Source organism: Giraffa tippelskirchi, chromosome Y, assembly GCF_054371585.1.
Source record: "Giraffa tippelskirchi isolate mGirTip1 chromosome Y, T2T-mGirTip1v1.2.pri, whole genome shotgun sequence".
Lineage (NCBI taxonomy): Eukaryota > Metazoa > Chordata > Mammalia > Artiodactyla > Giraffidae > Giraffa > Giraffa tippelskirchi.
In genome coordinates, this window is record NC_137290.1 from 22,758,943 (window position 1) to 22,779,950 (window position 21,008).

The 21,008-nt window shown below is 44.7% G+C and overlaps 1 protein-coding gene across 1 annotated transcript in view; it reads left to right on the plus strand.

The window, feature by feature from the left end:
* Positions 1-21,008, plus strand: part of LOC145537739 (heat shock transcription factor, Y-linked-like) — a 75,871-nt gene that overhangs the window by 16,937 nt on the left and 37,926 nt on the right. The gene's annotated exons all lie outside the window — the stretch shown is intronic.

The following is a 21,008-nucleotide window of genomic DNA, read 5'->3' on the forward strand; positions in this document are numbered from 1 at the left end:
ATCAACGAATATAGTAAAGTTGCAGGATACAAAATGAACACGCAGAAATCCCTTGCATTCCTGTACACTAACAAGGAGAAAACTGAAAGAAATATTAAAGAAACAATTCCATTCACCATTGCACCGAAAAGAATAAAATAGTGAGGACTATATTTACCTAGAGAAACAAAAGTCCTGCATATAGAAAACTAGAAAACACTGGTGAAAGAAATCAAACTGGACACAAATAGATGGAGAAATAGACCATGTACATGCATTGAAAGAATCAATATACTGAGAATAGGTATACTACCCAAAGCAAACTATAGATTCAATGGAATCCCTATCAAGCTACCGACGGTATTTTTCAGGGAACTAGAAGAAATAATTTCACAATTTGTATGGAATTACAAAAAACCTCTAATAGTCAAAGCAATCTTGAGAAAGAAGAATGGACCTGGAGGAAATGACCTGCCTGCTTTCAGGCTATACTACAAAGCTACAGTCATCGAGACAGCGTGGTCCTGGCACACACACAAAAAAGATATACAGATAAATGAATCAAATAGCAAGCCCAGAGATAAATCCACGCACCTATGGATACTTTATCTTTGACAGAGGAGGCAAGAATGTACAATGAAGACAAGACAATCTCTTTAACAAGCATGCCGGGAAAACTGGTCAACCACTTGTTAAAGAATGAAACTAGAACACTTTCTAACACCGTACTCAAAAATAAATTCAAAATAGATTAAAGATCTAAACGTAAGACCACAAACTATAAAACTCCTAGAGGAAAACACAGGCAAAATACTTTCTGACAGAAATCACAGCAGGATCCTCTATGACCCATATCCCAGAGTAATGGAAATAGAAGCAAAAATACACAAATGCGACCTCATTAAACTTAAAAGCTTTTGCACAAAGAAGGAAACTCTAAGCAAGGGAAAAAGATGGCTTTCACAATGGGCGAAAATAATAGCAAACGAAGCAACTAACAATGAATAAATCTCAAAACTATACAAGCAACGCCTGCAGCTCAATTCCAGAAAAATAAGCGAGCCATTCAAAAAATGGGCTAAAGAACTAAACAGACATTTCTCCAAAGAAGACATACAGATGGCTAACAAACACATGAAAAGATGCTCAAATCACTCATTATCAGGGAAATGCAAATCAAAACCATAATGAGGTACCATCTCACACCAGGCAGAAAGGCTGCTATCCAAACGTCTACAAACAATAAATCCTGGAGAGGGTGTGGAGAAAAGGGAACCCTCTTACACTGTTGTTGGGAATACAAACTAGTAGAGCTACTATGGAGAACAGTGTGGAGATTCCTTAAAAAAAAAAACTGGAAATGGAACAGCCATATGTAACAGCAGTCCTACTCCTGGACGTAAGCCCCAAGGGAACCAGAACTGAAAGAGACACATGTGCCCCAATGTTCATCGCAGCACTGTTTATAATAGCCAGGACACGGAAGCAACCCAGATGTCCATCAGCAGAAGAATGGATAAGAAAGCTGTGGTATATATACACAATGGAATATTACTCATATATCCAAAAGAATGCATTTGAATCAGTGTTAACGAGGTGGATGAAACTGGACCCTATTATACAGAGTGAAGTAAGCCAGAAAGAAAAGCACCAATAACACACACACACACACACACACACACACACACACACACACACACACACACACATACCTATGCCATATGTATATATATATATATATGGGCTTCAGAAAGATGGTAATGATAACCCTATATGCAAGACAGGAAAAGAGACACAGATGTATAGAACAGTCTTTTGGTCTCTGTGAGAGAAGGCAAGTGTGGGGTGGATTCGGAGAATAGTGTTGAAACATGTATATTTCCATATATGAAACAGACGTCCAGTCCAAGTCCGATGCATGAGATAGAGTGTTCAGGGCTGTGGCACTGGGGTGACCCAGAGGGATAGGATTGGACGGGTGAGGGGTTCAGGATGGGAAACACATGCACAACCGTGGCTGATTCATGTCAATGTGTGGCAAAACCACCACAATATTGTAGACTAATTAGCCTCCAATTAAAATAAATAAATTTAAAAAAGAAAGAAAACTTAAAAATTCAAAACGAAAAACATGTAACTGTTTTCTAAACTGCAGTGTTGACAGACCATCTTCATCTTGGACTACATGAGGACACCACCTCTATTATTACTTATTTTTTTTTTAATCCAGCATAAGAAAGGTGACTCTCATTCCTTCTAGCATCACTGGTGTGGGTGTATCCCACGTGCTGAGCTGTGTGGTTGAGAGATTGCTCCGTACAGGAATCTTTTGGTCTCCATGACAACCCGAGGAGGCAAGTACTAATCATAGTCCACTGTCAAGATGAGGAAAGTGATATGCTCCATGTCACACAACAGGTCAGTCAGCACCACAGCCTGGATTCAAATGGGTCTACCCGACTCACCACCCAGGTCAGTGACCCCCTCAGAGGGACACTGGCCCAGAGTCTGTGGCACTATAATAATTTGACAAAATGCCTCTCCCTGACTCCACTGCCCATGGGGTTGGACATTATTCCTTACTTAGTCTAGTTTTGCAAAGAGGCTTGATGGTTAAATGAAGTTAGAGGGGTGTCAGCTTTCTACTTGAAAAGAATAAAATCCATTACAGGTAACTTTGAGCAGGAAAGAAACTTATTAAGAATATTAAGTGACACAGATTTCTGGGAGGGAAGGCTGGAGAGGCAGCCATGACAATATAGAAATTAATTGCAGGATCTTCTGTCACTCATTGGAAAAGACCCTGACGTTGGGAAAGATTGAGGGCAGGAGAAGAAGGGCATGGCAGAGGATAAGAAGGTGGGTTGACATCGTCCACTCAATGGACATGGGTTTGGGTGGACTTTGGGAGTTGGTGATGGACAGGGAGGCCTGGCATGCTGCAGTTCATGGGGTCGCAGAGAGTCGAACTCGACTGAGTGACTGAACTGAACTGAACTGTCACTACCACTGGCTTCAGACACAGCGGCTGTCACTAGTGAGATGGCTTATGTCTCTTGCACCTCTGCTAGATTGAATTCCATGCATCAGAATCCACTTGCATTGCTTTCACCTGTAGGTGTATCCATTGGTTAAGCCTGCATTCCATGTGGCTGTAGTAATTGAGTCTTAGGTGCCATCTGGATGTATTTGATTGGCTGAGCCTGGGTACCATCTAGGTGCATCTAATTGATTGAGCCTATATCACATGGTTACATTCTGACTGCAAAGGAGGTGGCAAAAATGAGATTCTGACTGTTTCTAGTGCAGATTTGTAAGATGGACAATTAAAGCATTGACTAAAAAGTCTCCTCCCTGCAGACTTGTCCACAGTCTCTTTATCAGTCAGGTCAGCTTTTCAAAGCTCAATTCATCCTACTAAGTAAAGCGGAAGGGTTTAGTAAGTCAAGTGGTCTGTGCTCTGCTGTGTTAATTTGTCTAGGCTAGTTCTACATTTCCTAGAATCCCTTTCTTTGATTTTGAGTTCAGTCAGTCTGTTCAGTGGTGTAGTTGTGTCCATTTCTTTGCGAGCCAATGGACTGCTTCAAGTCAGGCCTCCCTGTCCATCATCAACACCCCGCAGTTTACTCAAACTCGTGTCCATTGAGTTGGTGATGCCATCCAACCAACTCGTCTTCTGTTGTCCCCTTCTCCTCCCACCTTCGATCTTTCCCAGCATCAGGGTCTTTCGAATCAGTCAGTCCTTCATGTCAGATGGCCAAACTATTGGAGTTTCAGCTCAGCATCAGTCCTTCCAATGAATATTCAGGACTGATGTCTTTTAGGGTGAACTGGTTGAATCTCCTTGCAGTCCAAGGGATTCTCGAGAGTCTTCTCCAATACCACAGTTTCACAGCATGAATTCTTTTGGTTCTCAACTTTCTTACTACTCCAGCTCTGACATCCATACATGACTACTGGAAAAACCATAGCTTCGACTATGCTATTCCTCTGCCTTTTGTAAAACCAGCTTGAACATCTGGAAGTTCATGGCTCACGTATTGCTGGAGCATGGCTTGGATAATTTTGAGCATTAATTTACTCGTGTGGGAGATGAGTGCAATTGTGCGGTAGTTTGAGCATTCTTTGCAACTGCCTTTCTTTGGGATTGGAATGAAAACTGAACTTTTCCAATCCTGTGGCCACTGCGGAGTTCTCCTGATTTGTTGGCATATTGAGTTCAGCACGTTTATAGCATCATCTTTCAGGATTTCAAAATAGCTCTACTAGAATTCCAGCACCTCCACTAGCTTTGTTCCTAGTAAATCTTTGTAAAGCCCACTTGAATTCATATTCCAGAATGTCTGGTTCTAGGAGAGTGATCACACCATTGTGATTATCCGCATCGTGAACATCTTTTTGTACAGTTTTTCTGTGTATTCTTGCCACCTCTTCTTAATATCTTGTGGTCTAGAGGCACACAGATATCGTCTATGCCTGCCCAGCGGCTCCCTACCAGAGACTTCAGTGCTCAGACCACTGGATGGGAAATGATCTGAAGCTACTCTTCCACAGCCTCTTAAAAAAAAAAAAATCCACAGAAAAGAGGTTGAAAGAAATTAAAAAAAAAAAAAAAAACAAAGTCATGTAGCAAGATGAGAACCTTGACAGTAGAGAAGAAGGAGCATGTGGCAAAAAGCATAGGTTCTTGGGGAATAGGATTGTCCTTAGTAACGACATTTGCATTTCAAAACTTAGGAACGTGGCGTCTTATAATGTATCTTCCTAGGGACATGGTCCTTGTATTGTAATTTATCAAAATCCACTGACTTTCATAAAAAGTATGAATTTTTACAACATATGCAAAAAATTCTAGTCAAATCTCACTCATTAGGTTAGTCATATCCATGGTTTTAAATACTATTTCAAAACGGAAAATATTAAATTTCAGGAAAAAGGGTTTTAATATTTTTATAAAGCATCATGAAATATCCAAAAACTTTCCCTTACTGTATCAACGGATACAAAAACATAAAATTCCCTTTACTTGATAAAATAATGAGTTAAAAGTGAAAAAAAAAAGAGTAAGAGGCCTTGTAGTTGTCTATATACAAGAAGCTAGGTGATGATTTCCATTTTACGTTAGTCATAGTGGTGGTCACTCTAATGAGAAGTAACCTTATATTTTTCAAAACATCCAATAAATCAAAATTCTCAGGTGCAAAGAAAACTCATAGGTTCTGGAAAAGAGAAGCCCTGATGGGATAAAGTCACATAACCCCTTCCTCATGAAGTTAAGAATGTGCTCAAAAAGTGACAAGCACAGTGAGTAATCCTCACTAAATGGCTCTCTGTCTTTCTGATTAGATGTTGTCTGCTCCCTTTCAGTAGCTGGGGGTATTTTCTTTCTCTTTAGCCCCAGATTACTGCCACCCAAGGGAGGGGATGAGAAAAAAGTGACAGCAACACCTCTGTGTAATAAACCCACTGGTATCTTTCGTGGAGAAGAAGAAGGATTTCATAATTTCACTTTCTAGTACTCAAGGAAGATGGTCCCAGCATAGGCAGGGCTTCCTGGCCAGCATCCACTACATCAGATCCACTGTGGAGGCTCCCTTGTGGTGCATGGATGGTGGGGAGGAGAGTCTGCACACAGAACAGCAGTGGGCGTGTTAACCCAAGTGTCTCTGGGAGACACAGGCGGTCAGCTCTGGGAACAGAGTCATACCGGCAAGTTATTAGAACAGCCACAACTTATCTTCATGCAGAAAACATTTTTTGGTGATCTTCTCAAGATCTCAGAAGTTAGGATGTTCAATACCATGATATCAAGCTAGTGGTCTATCAAGTTAAATGCACATGATTTTTGTTTGATTATTCTTTTTTTTTGTCATGCTACAGAGCTTATGGGCTCCCTGTACCCTGACCAGAGAATGAACCCATACCCTCAGCAGGGAACGGACGGAATCCTAACCACTGGATTACCAGGGAATTCCTCATCTTTTTAAATCTGAGTAATTCAGTAAAGAGCAGAGCAGACTGTGATCACCCCTATTCCCACCATCTCCAAAACACCACTTCCTGACATTATCACTTTCTTGCTTCCAATCTTGTACACACTCACAAATGTCTGTGAAAAACGACTAAAGTGAAAGTGTATGTGCTTGAGTGTATGTTTACTGGGCATATTGGCAAGAATTTGAAGATATCTGAAGAACAGCTTCTGTCAGCCCGTTGGTATCTCTGTGATTGTCTTTCCAGCCTCTCCTGGAGAGAACGCTAGAGTCTGCCACTGAGCCCTTTCAGATTAAGTCAGCGTTCTTCTGGTCTGCCTGCCCCAGTGGTGAAATTTGCTTTCGAAGTTGAGGTATCACTCAAGGCATCTCTGTGGATCCTGCAGGGATTTTGTTGTCTCCGGTTTGATATTCAAGCTGAGCCTAAAGCACAGGAGAGAATGATCCTGTGCTTCCCATTTCCAAATTCGTTTTCTCTGTGGCAGCACTGGCATTAATCTGGGAATACCTTAGGTACAATTCCCAAGCATTTTTTTCATTCCTAGTACATCATATCTCTACCCTTAAACTCATCACAGAAAATCCAGAAACAGCAAAATAAGAGAAAAAGAAAAGTGTCAGCCAAATCCACCCATTAAGAGGCCCTGGTGTACCATGCTGACTGCTCCCCACCCAGGCTTTTACTCTCTGAAAAGTTTTTTTAAAGTTTGTGGTCTACACATTGCCTTGGGATGTCCAGTGATTTTGCAGACCTATACCAGGCTTCTGGTGGAGCGAAAGAAAATCACCGGTGTTCCGTGAGAGCTGGGATTTTCATTTTCATACTCTAGCTGCTATCGGTGACAAATTTCCCACAACTCCCTTTCTGGCTCTCAGCTGCCACTCCTGTCATTAACTTCCCATGACACTCGGATGTGTTCCCAGGGCATGCTTCATGCTGAAGGAGGGTACTGTATGCAAAGTACTCTGTACGTATGCAATTGACTCTGCCTGATTATTATTATTGTTATTATTATTATTACTTTTTTTTTCTTTTTTGCCTCAACACTGTGAACAGGCTTTCTATAGTTAGGGCAAGCAGGAGCTACTCCTCATTGCAGAGTGCAGTCTTCTCATTGAGGTAGCTTCTCCTGTTGCGGAGCAAAGGCTCTAGAATATGTTGTCAGTAGTTGTGGCCTGGGGGCTTAACTACTCTATAGCATGTGAAATCTCCTGGGGCCAGGGATTGAACCTGTGTCCCCCTGCATTGCCAACTGGATTCCCAACCACTGGGCCAGCAGAGAAGTCTGACTCCGCCTAATTGAAAAGATAAAATTAACATGAGGAATGCCTATAGAAAGATACGGAGATGCTCACAAAATAGGAAGAAAGGGTTAGCAGCCAGGCCTTTCAAGGCATGTGAAACAAGCAAATTTGGGGATCAAAATATCAAGAGCCCACTGGTATTTTCTTCTCCACCCTACTCTTGGGATGAACTAAGGCCAACCACATTTTGTAATTGTGTTCGTGCCCCAAAGCCCAAAGTGGGAGATAGAGGGATTTTCTTTGGCTTGGTCACTCAGTGCATGCAGGGGACTGGATGACTGCCCCTCAAAAAACCAAAGATGTTCTTTGATACCGGAAGAAAAGAGAATGGAGGCTGACTGGGCATGAGCACAGGGAGCCACTGTTGTTTGGGCAGTTAATGGAAGCTCTGATCCTGCTTCTCCCAGAAGACAGATACTCACAGTACTCTCACGCACTCGGGGACAGAGTGAAACACAGCCCTAAGCCCACCCATGGGTCTCCTGGTAAAAAGCTCCCAGCTCCCCACAGTGACACTGTCTCTTCTCCATCCCCCTGCCCTCTTCCGTCTCCCCAGCACTTGCAACTTCTCCACTGATGGCTTCCACGGTTCCGCCCCGGGAGCCAGCTTGTGCCTAGGTTCCAGTGTGCACTATGCTGTGGACTGGATCAGAAAGCTGGCCTTCTGCGACCATTGGGTGAAGGAGATATACAATGCCTACAGAAACAGTGTCGGCAGTGAGTGGGCCAGGGAGAGGGCCATCCATGGTGGTTGAAGGGTCTGTCTGCCTGGGCTCCAGGAGCACCCCAGGACCAAGGGAAATTCATTAAGAATGGATGCTATCATTCATATCCCACCTGCTCGGTGCCAGCTTCCAAGAGGCTTACAAATCCTAGCTCACTCAGTGTTGCCCTCATGACACCCTCTGGGAGAGGATCTCATCATCCCCACTTTGGGTCTGGGGAAGCTGACGGAGAGATGACTTGTGTTGCCCGTCCATGATTATGCCTCCAGCCCCACCGTGGTGCTCCACATGTGGTCCTTGGACCAGCAGCATCAGGGTCACATGCAGGGTCTTGGAAATGCAGATTCTTTGGTCCCCATCTCAAACCTGTCAGATTGACAGCTCTGGGGTGGGATTTGGCCCTCTGAATCTTAACTGGACCTCCCGGTGATTCTGATGCTTGTTGGAAGTTGAGGACCTCGGGCTTCACCCTGACTACTCAGACTGTGGTCCCTGGAGCAGCCACACGAGTTCATCTCCTGGGAGCTTGTTAGAAATGTGGACTCCAAGCCCCTCCCAAGGCATCTGGGTCAGATCTGTGTCTTTAACAAGACTCCCAGGTGATTCGGGAAAACATTGGTTCTCAAGCGTGACTCCTATTGGGATCCCCTGACGAATTTACCGTTCTGCTTTTTTGGCCTAGCTGCTGCTTGGCATTGGGACTTACTGAGTTCCCTGGGGGATTCTAATGTGTGGACAAGTTATGAAAGCCACCAGCTTCAGTGTCAGGAGAGGATTGGTTTATCATATTGTACAAGAAACCTGGAAAGTGCTGGAGGCAGGGTTGATTCACCAATGACCCTTGATCACTATTTCTGGAGTTCTCTAAGTCTTTGACTCTTTACAGGTGAGGCTGCTTCTCCACCAGGAGGCACATGGGGATGTTTTTGATTATCATGATGACTCTAAGCAGCTACTGGCTGGTAAAGGGAATACAATTTGAGTAGGCGGATAATAAAATGTGCCATCTACACCTTGACCCCGTTCTCAGAAAGAGTAAAGTCCCAGGAAGAACTTCGGGCCTCTGACTGGATAAAACCCATTTCTAGTCCCAATGCTGCCACTTTCTTACTCCCCAAGCCTTAGTTTCTAAGTCGGTGAAATGGGGATAAAAATACATATACCGTTCCAGCCTCCTGGAAGGCTCCTCCCCTTGCCCAGCTCTTTGGACTCATCCTTTTCCAGCTCGGGCTCACTCTAGAGGAAGCATTCCCTCCCAGCTCGCACTCTCACCCTCCAGCTCAGCCAGGCCTGCCTGCAATTCCCTCCACCAGCTCCCAATATTTCTCCTCCTCTCTTGTCAAGAAACATTTACCTTTGTGACACATGGTTTCATCAACGACCCTCCATGTGGAATGTAAGTTCCATTAGCTGAGCACCTACTGTGTGCTGGCCTCTCACGCACAGTCACTGTGCATGGGCAGTGAGCAGAACACACAGGCCGTCTCATTCTTCACTAAGCTCACAGCCTGGCTACAAGCAGTCAGCACCTAAGTGTAACAAGGGTGTCAATTGACCACCAGATCTTTGGAGAAAAATAAAGTGGAGAATGGAGAACAGAGGAGTGTCTAGGGGTGGTCAGGATGGGAGGGTAGGTGGTGATCAAGGCCGGCCTGGTTTCGAGGTGACAGCAGGACACAGGTGGGAGGAGAGGAAGTAAGCCCAGTGAGCATAAGAAGGACGGAATTTCCCGAGAGGAAGCAAGGGGTTCAAAGGTCCAAAGGCTGGAGCTTCCTGTGGAGAGCCAGAGTGCCCTCAAGGATGCACCAAGCAAAAGGCAAGGGGTGGGGTGGGGATGGTGGGGTCATGGAGGTGCCTGGGGCCTTCAGAGGCACTTCAACTTTTTGTCCAAGCACTTCTTTTTAAAGAAGATTTCTTTAACTTTAACAGTGAATTGATATAGAGGAATTTTGTTACCTGTCTGTCCTTAACACTGGTGGTTCAGGGACCCCAATGCAGGGGCACAGGTTTGACGCCTGCTTGGGGAACTGAGATCCTGCATGCCACATGATATGGCATGGCATATATTCAGTTTGGAGGAGACAATATTAATAATAGCTATAAGGATGACCATGAGAAAAGCTGAGCACCGAACAATTGATGCTTTTGAACTGTGTTGCTGGAGAAGACTGTTGAGACTCCCTTGGACTGCAATGTGATCCAACCAGTCCATTTTAAAGGTAATCCATTTGGAATATTCATTGGAAGGACTGATGCTGAAGCTCCAATACCTAGGCCACGTGATGGGAAGTAGTGACTGATTGGAAAGGACTCTGATGCTGGGAACGATTGAAGGCAGGAGGAGAAGGGGACGACAGAGGATGAGCTGGTGGGATGGCGTCACTGACTCAATGGACAGGCGTTCCAGCAAACTCTGGGAGTTGGTGATGGACAGGGAAGTGTACAGAAGGGCGTACTGCATTCCATGGGGTCGCAGAGAATCAGACATGACTAAGAGAGTGAACTGACTGATAAGGGTGATATACCAGGGTCTGAACAAATCAGTGGTGCGAACCTAATGAATTACCACATGGTTCCAGAATGGGTGTACCGGGTCGAGAGCTGGTCTCAGGTGAGCCTATGTGAAGCCCTCTGCTGGGGTAGGAGGGGGAGTCTAGAGCCCCTTTTCCAAGTACAGATCTAATTGAGAAGAAACTCTACCCTGAGCATGTGAGAGTGATCAAAAGAAACTTTGCTTCTATCAGTTAGATTGAGGACCTGCTTAGGCTCCTGGTCATGGACACCCCACTACCTGCCCTCTCATTCTTAGCTGGAGAATGACAGAGAAGTCCATAGAGCTGTCACTGCTATTCACTTGCCTTCTCACATTAAAGGGGGTTTCCTAGGGTGGTGTAGCAGATGTTTTGAAATGATCATTTACTATCCTGAAATGAAATACTGATGGATAATAAAACCATCTTAAAACCAAAATGTTCTGTCCCAGGAAATTAAAAAAAAAAAAAAAAAAAAAAAACTGTCCCGGAGATCAACATCCAGTAACACAAAGTGAAATAGGGAGTGAACTGCCTGGTGGTCCAGTGCTTAAGACTTGACCTTCCAATGCAGCGGGTGCAGCTTCTATCCACATGGAGCTAAGATCCCACGTGTCTCAAGACCAAAACATAAAACAAATGTTTATGTTATCATAAACATAAAGGAAGTGATGATAGCAAATTAAATACAGAGCTTAACAATGGTCCACATAATTTTTTTTTTTAAAGAACTAAGAGTAGGTCATTTATACTCAAGGATTCAGTTCCTCAGGTGGCGGTAGTGGTAAAGATTCCACCTTATGCAGTAGACATAAGGTCTACTTAGGCAGACCTTATGTAGCAGACATAAGAGACACAGGTTTGATCCCTGGGTCAGGAAGGTCCCCTGAAGGAGGCCATGGCAACCCACTCCAGTATTCTTGCCTGGAGAATCCCAGGACAAAAGAGCCTGGGGTCTATAGCATCACGAAGAGTTGAACACAACTGAGCACACACATGTATTTATACTCACAACAATGCATGCTCCCATAGGTAAATGTTTGAGCACTCACACTTGCACCCAAATGTGCCCTCACTGAGGATTCAGCCTGGCAAATGCAGGAGGACACAAGTGTGCAGTCTCGGCCATTCACAAAGCCATCGAGGTACTGTGGCCATCATGTGATTGCCACAAACTGCAAAGCAACCCATGGTTAGGCTCTGAATAAAACAAAATATTGACTTCTCCATTTGACTTCTCCAAAATATTGACTGCACCATAATTGCAGCCCTGGAAATCTTTTATTAAACTTATGGGACAAAGTGCAGATAAGGGCCTCCACTCGGGGTATTATGAATGGGTTTGGACTTACCTAAATATCTGGCAGGACATTTGAGAATCATTCACGTCTAACGTGTATGCCATGAAGCAGGCACCTGCCCCCATGTGTAGTGGCCCCCCATATCATGACAACAGTCAAAAACAACACCCCTAGAATTTGTCACAGTCACTCCTTCTTCTTCAAGAACTGCTGGTCTAAGGCCGCCCTCCCTTAGTGAGCCACGAAGAGGTAGATCTGACAGAGATGCCGCTTTATAAACTGAAGTGAAGTGAAGTGGATTCGCTCAGTCATATCGAACTCTTTGTGACCCCTTAGGCTATATTGTTCATGGAATTCTGCAGGCCGGAATACTAGAGTGGGTGTCCTTTCTCTTCTCCAGGGGATTTCCTGACCCAGGGACCAAACCCAGGTCTTCTGCATGGCAGGCAGTTTCCTTATGAGCTGAGCCACCAGGGAAGCCCAAGAATCCTGGATAAGGTAGCCTATCCCTTTCTCCGGGGGATCTTCCCAACCCAGGAACTGGGGTCTCCTGCATTGCAGGCAGATTCTTTACCAACAGAGTTATGAGGAAAGCTGAATAAAATAGTTCCTTTTTTTTTTTTTTTTGAGATCTTAGTTCTCCAAGCAGAGCATGAACCCATGCCCCCTGCAGTGAAAGCACAGAGTCTGAACCACTGGACACCCAGGGAAGTCCTGGAGTTGCCTCTTTCAATTCTGTGTCCCAGGTCTCTCCCTCCCTTCACCCTACAGCCACCTGCCTCTCACAGAAACAGGTGACAAGGAGAGCACATTTTGCCCTGAATCCCTGCTCTGCCATTGTTAGCTGTGTGGCCTTCAGCCAGTGGCAACCCTCTCTGAAATGCCTTTTTCTCTGTCACACCTACAGAGAACAGATGCCAAGGGGGCCAGCAGAGGACCTGTGCAGAGTTAGCCCTCAGGAACCCAAAGAGGGTGTCATTAATACTCCCTGGGCCTGTGGGGGTGGGGGAGAAAGCTACATCCATCTGCAGAAACTCAGAGGAGGGTCTCTCTCCAGGGGAGTCAGCAGAGAAAGAAAACAGGAACCTGACTTTGCACATAACAAAGGGGAAAGACTGAATGAGCAAAGAATGTAATTAAAAATAAAGCAAAGAAGAGGGGAATTCCTTGGGGGCTCAGTGGTAAAAAATCCACCTGCCAATGCAGGAATCACTGGTTCCATCCCTGATCCAGGAGAATCCCATATGCCATGGAGCAGCTGAGCTCATGCATTCCAACTACTGAGTCTGTGTTCTAGAGCACGGGAGGCTTAATTACTGAGTCCACTTGACCTGAGCCAATGCTGGACAACAACAGAAGCCACTGCAATGAGAAGCCTCAACGCCACAACTAAAGAGTAGCCCCTGCCACCTTAAGCTAGAGAAAGCTCTCATGGAAATGAAAACCAACACATGCAAAGATAAATACATTTTTAAAATATGGCAAAGAAGTGATACAAGAAAACAAGGGAAGTCTGACAAATAGAAGACACAAAGTAAACTGATATCCAAAAAAGCCAAATTTCATCACAATAAATGGGAATAAGGCAAAGTTTCAACGCAAGAGATTTTCTGACAGTTTCTTTTTTCTTTGTTTGTTTAAAGCTGGCTAAATATGAAAGATTCCTAATATATACAACAGTTGAAAAATACAGAATAAGAATATATATCTATATACTGACAATGAAAGCCAATGCAGCTGTACTCAGTATCGTTTAGTTGCTCAATCATGTCTGACTCTTTGTGACCCCATGAATCGCAGCACGCCAGGCCTCCCTGTCCATCACCAACTCTCGGAGTTTACCGAAACACATCTCCATCGAGTCGGTCATGCCATCCAAACATCTCATCATCTGTCTTCGTCTTCTTATCCTGTCCCAAATCCTACGCAGCATTAGGGTCTTTTCCAATGAGTCAACTCTCACATGAGGAGGCCAAAGTATTGGAGTTTCACCTTCAACATCACACCTTTCAATGAACACTTAGGACTGATTTCTTTTAGGATGGACTGGTTGGATCTCCTTGCAGTCCAAGGGACTCTCAAGAGTCTTCTCCAGCACCACTGTACAAAGGCATCAATTCTTCCGCTCTCAGCTTTCTTCACCGTCCGACTCTCAATCCATACATGACCACTGGGAAAGCCATAGCTTTGACTAGACGGAACTTTGTTGGCAAAGAAATGTTTCTGCTTTTAAATATGCTATCTAAATTGGACATAAGCTTCCTTCCAAGGAGTAAGCGTCTTTTAATTTCATGGGGGCCATCACCATCAGCAGTAATATTTGAGCCCCGCCCCCCCAAATAAAGTCTGACACTGTTTCCACTGTTTCCCCATCTATTTCCCATGAAGTGATGGGACCAGATGCCATGATCTTGATTGTCTGAATGTTGAGTTTTAAGCCAACTTTTTCACTCTCCTCTTTCACTTTCATCAAGAGCCTCTTTAGCTCTTCTTCACTTTCTGCCATAAGGGTGGTGTCATCTGCATATCTGAGGTCATTGATATTTCTCCTGGCAATCTTGATTCCAGCTTGTGTTTCTTCCAGCCCAGCGTTTCTCATGATCTACTCTGCATATAACTTAAATATACAGGGTGACAATAGGCAGCCTTGACGTACACCTTTTGCTATTTGGAAGCAGTCTGTTGTTCCATGTCCAGTTCTAACTGTTGCTTCCTGACATGCATACAGGTTTCTCAAGAGACAGGCCAGATGGTCTGGTATTCCCATCTCTTTCAGAATTTTCCCCAGTTTATTACTGTCAAGCAAATGGATTTTAAGGTGAAAAAGCATTACTAAAATTTAGAAGTACAAAAGGATTCATTTGAGCTAAATTTGCAAGTACCTATACAGTCAGCAAAAACAAGACCGGGAGCAGACTGTGGCTCAGATCATGAACTGCTTATTGCCAAATTCAGACTTAAATTAAAGAAAGCAGGGAAAACCACTAGACCATTCAGGTATGACCTAGATCAAATCCCTTATGAGTATACAGTGGAAGTGACAAATAGATTTAAGGGACTAGGCCTGATAGACAGAGTGCCTGATGAACTACGGACACAGGTTCGTGACATTGTGCAGGAGACAGGGATCAAGAAAATCCCCATGGAAAAGAAACACAAAAAAGCAAAATGGCTGTTTGAGGAGGCCTTACAGATAGCTGGGAAGAGAAGAGAAGCAAAAAGCAAAGGAGAAAAGGAAGGATATTCCCATCTCAATGCAGAGTTCCAAAGAATAGCAAGGAGAGATAAGAAAGCGATCAGTGCAAAGAAATAGAGGAAAACAACAGGTTGGGAAAGACTAGAGATATCTTCAAAAAAATTAGAGATACCAAAGGAACATTTCATGCAAAGATAGGTTCGATAAAGGACAGCAATGGTATGGACCTAACAGAGGCATAAGATATTTAGAAGAGGTGGCCAGAATACACAGAAGAACTGTACAAAAAAAGATCTTCACGACCCAGATAATCACGATGGTGTGATCACTCACCTAGAGCCAGACATCCTGGAATGTGAAATCAAGTGGGCCTTAGAAAACATAACTATAAACAAAGCTAGTGGAGGTGATGGAATTCCAGTTGAGCTATTTCAAATCCTCAAAGGTGACGCTGTGAAAGTGCTGCACTCGATATGCCAGCACATTTGGAAAACCCAGCAGTGGCCATAGGACTGGAAAAGGTCAGTTTTCGTTCCAATCCCAAAGAAAAGCAATGTCAAAGAATGCTCAAACTACAGCACAATTGCACTTATCTCACATGCTAGTAAAGAAATGCTCAAAATTCTCCAAGTCAGGCTTCAGCAATACCTGAACTGTGAAATTCCAGATGTTCAAGCTGGTTTTAGAAAAGGCAGATGAACCAGAGATCAAATTGCCAATATCCGCTGGAAAATCGAAAAAGCAAGAGAGTTCCAGAAAAACATATATTGCTGCTTTATTGACTATGCCAAAGCCTTTGACTGTGTGGATTACAATAAACTGTGGAAAATTCTGAAAGAGATGGGAGTACCAGACCATCTGATGTGTCTCTTGAGAAACCTGTATGCCGGTCAGGAAGCAACAGTTAGAACTGGACATGGAACAACAGACTGATTCCAAATAGGAAAAGGAGTACATCAAGGCTGCATATTGTCCCCCTGCTTATTTAACTTATATGCAGAGTAGATCATGAGAAATGATGGGCTGCAAGAAACACAAGCTGGAATCAAGATTTCCAGGAGAAAAATTAATAACCTCAGATATGCGGATGACACCACCCTATGGCAGAGAGTGAAGAAGAAGTAAAGAGCCTCTTGATGAAGGTGAAGGAGGAGAGTGAAAAAGTAGGCTTAAGGCTCAACGTTCAGAAAACTAAGATCATGGCATCTGGTCCCATCACTTCATGGGAAATAGATGGGGAAACAGTGGAAACAGTGTCAGACTTTATTTTTTGGGCTCCAGAATCACAGCTGATAGTGACTGAAATTAAAAGACGCTTACTCCTTGGAAGGAAGGTTATGGCCAAACTAGAAAGCATATTTAAAAGCAGAGACATTACTTGGCCAACAAAAATCTATCTAGTCAAGGCTACGGTTTTTCCACTGGTCATGTATGAATGTGAGAGTTGCACGGTGAAGAAAGCTGAGCACCACAGAATTGATGCTTTTGAACTGTGGTGTTGGAGAAGACTCTTGAGAGTCCCTTGGACTGCAAGGAGATCCAATCAATCCATCCTAAAAGAGATCAACCCTGGGTGTTCATTTGAAGGTCTGATGTTGAAGCTGAAACTCCAATACTTTTGGCACCTCATGCGAAGGGTTGACTCATTGGAAAAGACCCTAATGCTGGGTAGGGTTGGGGGCGGGAGGAGAAGGGGACCACAGAGGATGACATGGTTGGGTGGCATCACTGACTCAATGAACATGGGTTTGGGTGGACTCCAGGAGTTGGTGATGAACAGGGAGGCCTGGCGTGCTGCAATTCATGGGGTTGCAAAGAGTTGGACACGACTGAGCGACTGAACTGAACTGAATAATTAAACAAGAAGAAAAAAAAATCTGCCCTCATAACGAAAACTCACCTCAACGTCTTGTTTGTGCAAAGTCCACAGGAGCAGTGTGTCACTGAATGCAGGCTGAGGGAGTGGATGAGGTAGTCCCCAACAGGGCCAGTTTCTGTCAAATTGACTTTGTGTTGCCAGAGACGCCAGCCAGCAGCTGAAAAAATCGAGAGCTGTCTCTTTGTCTCATTAGCTGCCTATAGAGCTGGAACAGCACCAGGGAAACAGGCGCCCTCTGTCTTGATGCTCTGCCAATCCAAGTACTGTTCTTACCACACAGTCCAAGGTGGCTTCTCAGCCCTCAAGTTCTGCACTCCCCCTGCACCAGGAAAGTAAAGGGGGAGGGGAGAGGGACGGACGCTTCTTCCCTTTAAGAGCACAGCTGACACAGTTCAACATCACTGTTGCTCAAATCCCAATGGCCAGATTTGTGCATCAGAAAATCACACCTTACCACAAAAGGAGCTGGAAGATGTAGCCTTTATTCTCAGCCACTCCTGCCTAGCGAGGAAACAAACAAATACGGGAGCATTTTCTGAGAGAGAAGGGGAGAACGAATGTAGGGAGCCAGCCAGTAGGCTCCATCACAGCCAGCGGGGGGGGGGGGGGTGGCTGTAATTGCCACCCTACCTAATCCCAGGCCTTACCCATTACTCTTTATTTACGAATAAATATTTATTTATTTAATCCTCCAATCCCTCCCCTGACAAAGTGGGCACCATCCCACTTCATTTTATAAAGGACATGTTTGAGATTCAGAAAGATTAATTAATTTCTTTAAAGTCACACAGCTGGTACAGGTAAACTGCTATGTGTTTTGCTGCATACACCTGGTAGGAAGGAGGTGGACTTAGGAATATCAAACACTGTTGTTCTGCACCCCTGAGCTGGTTAGAAGAGAGTGGAGTCCACCAAAGAAAACTAGGATACAGCACCCCCATATGACAAGCTTCCCTGAAAATTCCCACCAGTGTCTCAAGCAGCAGCTTCTGCCCGCTAATGAGAAAGTCTGTGTGCCAGCAGCTCTCCCAGCCTGATGGATGGGCCTCATTAGCCCAGGCCATGGGCACCTGAGCAGTGTGAAACACGGTGACAGGACAGGGGGCTTTGGCTGTTCCGGCTGACAGTATTGTTAATATCTCCATTTTAGCAGGTTATTTGTCTCCACCTCTCCACCAGTTGCAAATCCACCTGGGTTCTGCAGCCACCAGGCCTGGCAGGGAGGCTGCTGAGATAGTCTCTTCCCCTTTGCTCATTTCCTCCAGGAAAAATAAATTACATAGTTTAAACAGGGACTGGATTGGCCATGCAGCCACCAACATCCACCTTTGCAGAGAATGAAAGGCTCAGCCAGGCTGAGGGGAGGAGAGTGGGGGAGCTGAAAGGCATTAAAGAGAGGGCATCTGTTGCCCATGATCACTTTTTGCTTCATTTCCAGCACTATTGTCTTTTCCAATGAGTCTACCCTTCACATTAGGTGGCCAAAGTATTGGAGTTTCAGCTTCAACATCAGTCCTTCCAATGAACACTCAGGACTGATCTCCTTTAGGATGGACTGGTTGGATCTCCTTGCAGTCCTAGGGACTCTCAAGAGTCTTCTCCAGCACCACAATTTAAAAGCATCAAGTCTTCGGAGCTCACCTTTCTTCCCCATCCAACTCTCACGTCCTTACATGACCACTGGAGAAACCATAGCCTTGACTAGATGCACCTTTGTTGGCAAAGTAATGTCTCTGCTTTTAACTACGCTATTTAGTTTGGTCATCACCTTCCTTCCAAGGAGTAAGCTTCTTTTAATTGCATGGCTGCCATCACCATCAGCAGTGATTTTGAAGCTCCCCCACCCCCAAAGTATGCACAATTTCCGCTGTTTCCCCATTTTTCCCCATGAAGTGATGGGACCAGATGCCATGATCTTAGTTTTCTAAACTTGTAGAGCTTTAAGCCGACTTTTTCACTCTCTTCTTTCACTTTCGTCAAGAGGCTCTTTAGTTCTTCACTTCCTGCCATGAGGGTTGTGTCGTATGCATATCTGAGGTTATTGATATTTCTCCCGGCAATCTTGACTCCAGCTTGTGCTTCTTCCAGCTTTGACTACCTACCCTTCTATTTGCATGGCCCCAGCCTTCCCCTTCTCTGGCACTTACTTAAATGTCACCCCTCCAGAGAGGCTGTCCTGACCCAGCTATCAAAAGTGTAGAGCCCCCAGAGGCAGGAAAGGGTGTATGATGCTCCTGGAACCAAAAGGACACTGGTATAGTTTCTACCCTGTAGGCATACAACCTCACAGTGCACGGAACTGGGGGCATTCATGTATATTCATCAAGCACCCTCTATCCACTCAGTAAAAAATTGAAGGCCGGTGACTATCTTGAGCTGGCCTTGAGTATCTTTTAGCTGTAATGAAGACGTAAACACTTCCTCACCTAACAAGATTAGACCTAGGTGTACCTTAGGTTGATTCAGTTGAGTTCAGTTCCGTTCAGTCGCTCAGTCATATCCGATTCTTTGCAACCCAATGAAGCACAGCACACCAGGCCTCCCTGCCCATCACCAGCTCCCAGAGTCCACCCAAACCCAGGTACAAAGAGTCAATGATGCCATCCACATCCATGCATGACCACTGGAAAAACCATAGCCTTGACTAGATGGTGGAGAAGGAGGTGGCACCCTACTCCAGTACTCTTGCCTGGAAAATCCCACGGATGGAGGAGCCTGGTAGGCTTCAGTACATAGGGTTGCAAAGAGTTAGACACGGATGAGCAAACTCTCACTTTTCACTCCCATGCACTGGAGAAAGTAATGGCAATCCACTACAGTGTGCTTGCCTGCAGAATCCCATGGACGGCAGAGCCTGGTCGGCTGCCGTCTATGGGGTCGCACAGAGTCGGGCATGCCCGATGCGACTGAGCAGCAGCAGCAGCAGACCAGACGGACGTTTGTTGACAAAGTAACATCTCTGTCTTTTAATATGCTGCCTAGGCTGCTGATAACACTCCTTCCCAGGACTAAGTGTTTTTTAATTTCATGGCTGCCATCACCATCTGCAGTGTTGTTTCAGTTGGTCCAAAAATTCATCAAGCATCCCTATCCGCCAGACCTCCTGTCCTGCCTTTTGAGAAATCAGGAAGCAACAGTTAGAAATGGACATGGAATATCAGACTGGTTCCAAATAGGAAAAGGAGTACGTCAAGGCTTTAATTTGTCCCCCTACTTATTTAACTTGTATGCAGAGTACATCAAGAGAAACGCTGAGCTGAAGGAACACCAAGATGGAATCAAAATTACCAGGAGAAATATCAATAGTCTCAGATATGCAGATGACACCCCCTATATGGCAGAACCTGAAGAAGAACCTAAGAGCTTCTTGATGAAAGTGAAAGAGGAGAGTGAAACAGTTGGCTTAAAGCTCAACATTCAGAAGCCTTAGATCACGGCATCTGGTCCTATCACTTTATGGTAAACAGATGTGGAAACTGTAGAAACATTGGCTGACTTTCTTTTTCTGGACTCCAAAATCACTGAAGATGGTGACCGCAGCCATGAGATTAAAAAACGCTTACTCCTTGGAAGGAAGGTTATGACCAACCTAGACAGCATATTAAAAAGCAGTGAAGTTATTTTGCCAGCAAAGTTCTGTTCAGTCAAGGCTATGGTTTTTCCAGGGGTCGTGTAAACAAGTGAGAGTTGGAGTATAAAGAGGGCCGAGCGCAGAAGAATTGATGCTTTTGAACTGCGGTGTTGGAGAAGCCTCTTGAGAGTCCCTTGGTCTGCAAGGAAATCCAACCAGTCCATCCTAAAGGAGATCAGTCCTGGGTGTTCACTGGAAGGACGGATGTTGAAGCTGAAACTCCAATACTTTGGCCACCTCAGGCGAAGAGCTGATTCACTAGAAAAGACCCTGATGCTGAGAAAGATTGAGGGCGGGAGGAGAAGGGGTCGACAGAGGATGACCTGGTTGGATGGCATTACTGACTCTATGGACATTGGCTTGGGTGGACTCCGGGAGTTGGTGATGGACAGGGAGACCTGGTGTGCTGTGGTTCACAGTGTCTTAATTCGTCATATAACACAGAGTGACTGAAGTGTATTGATGACT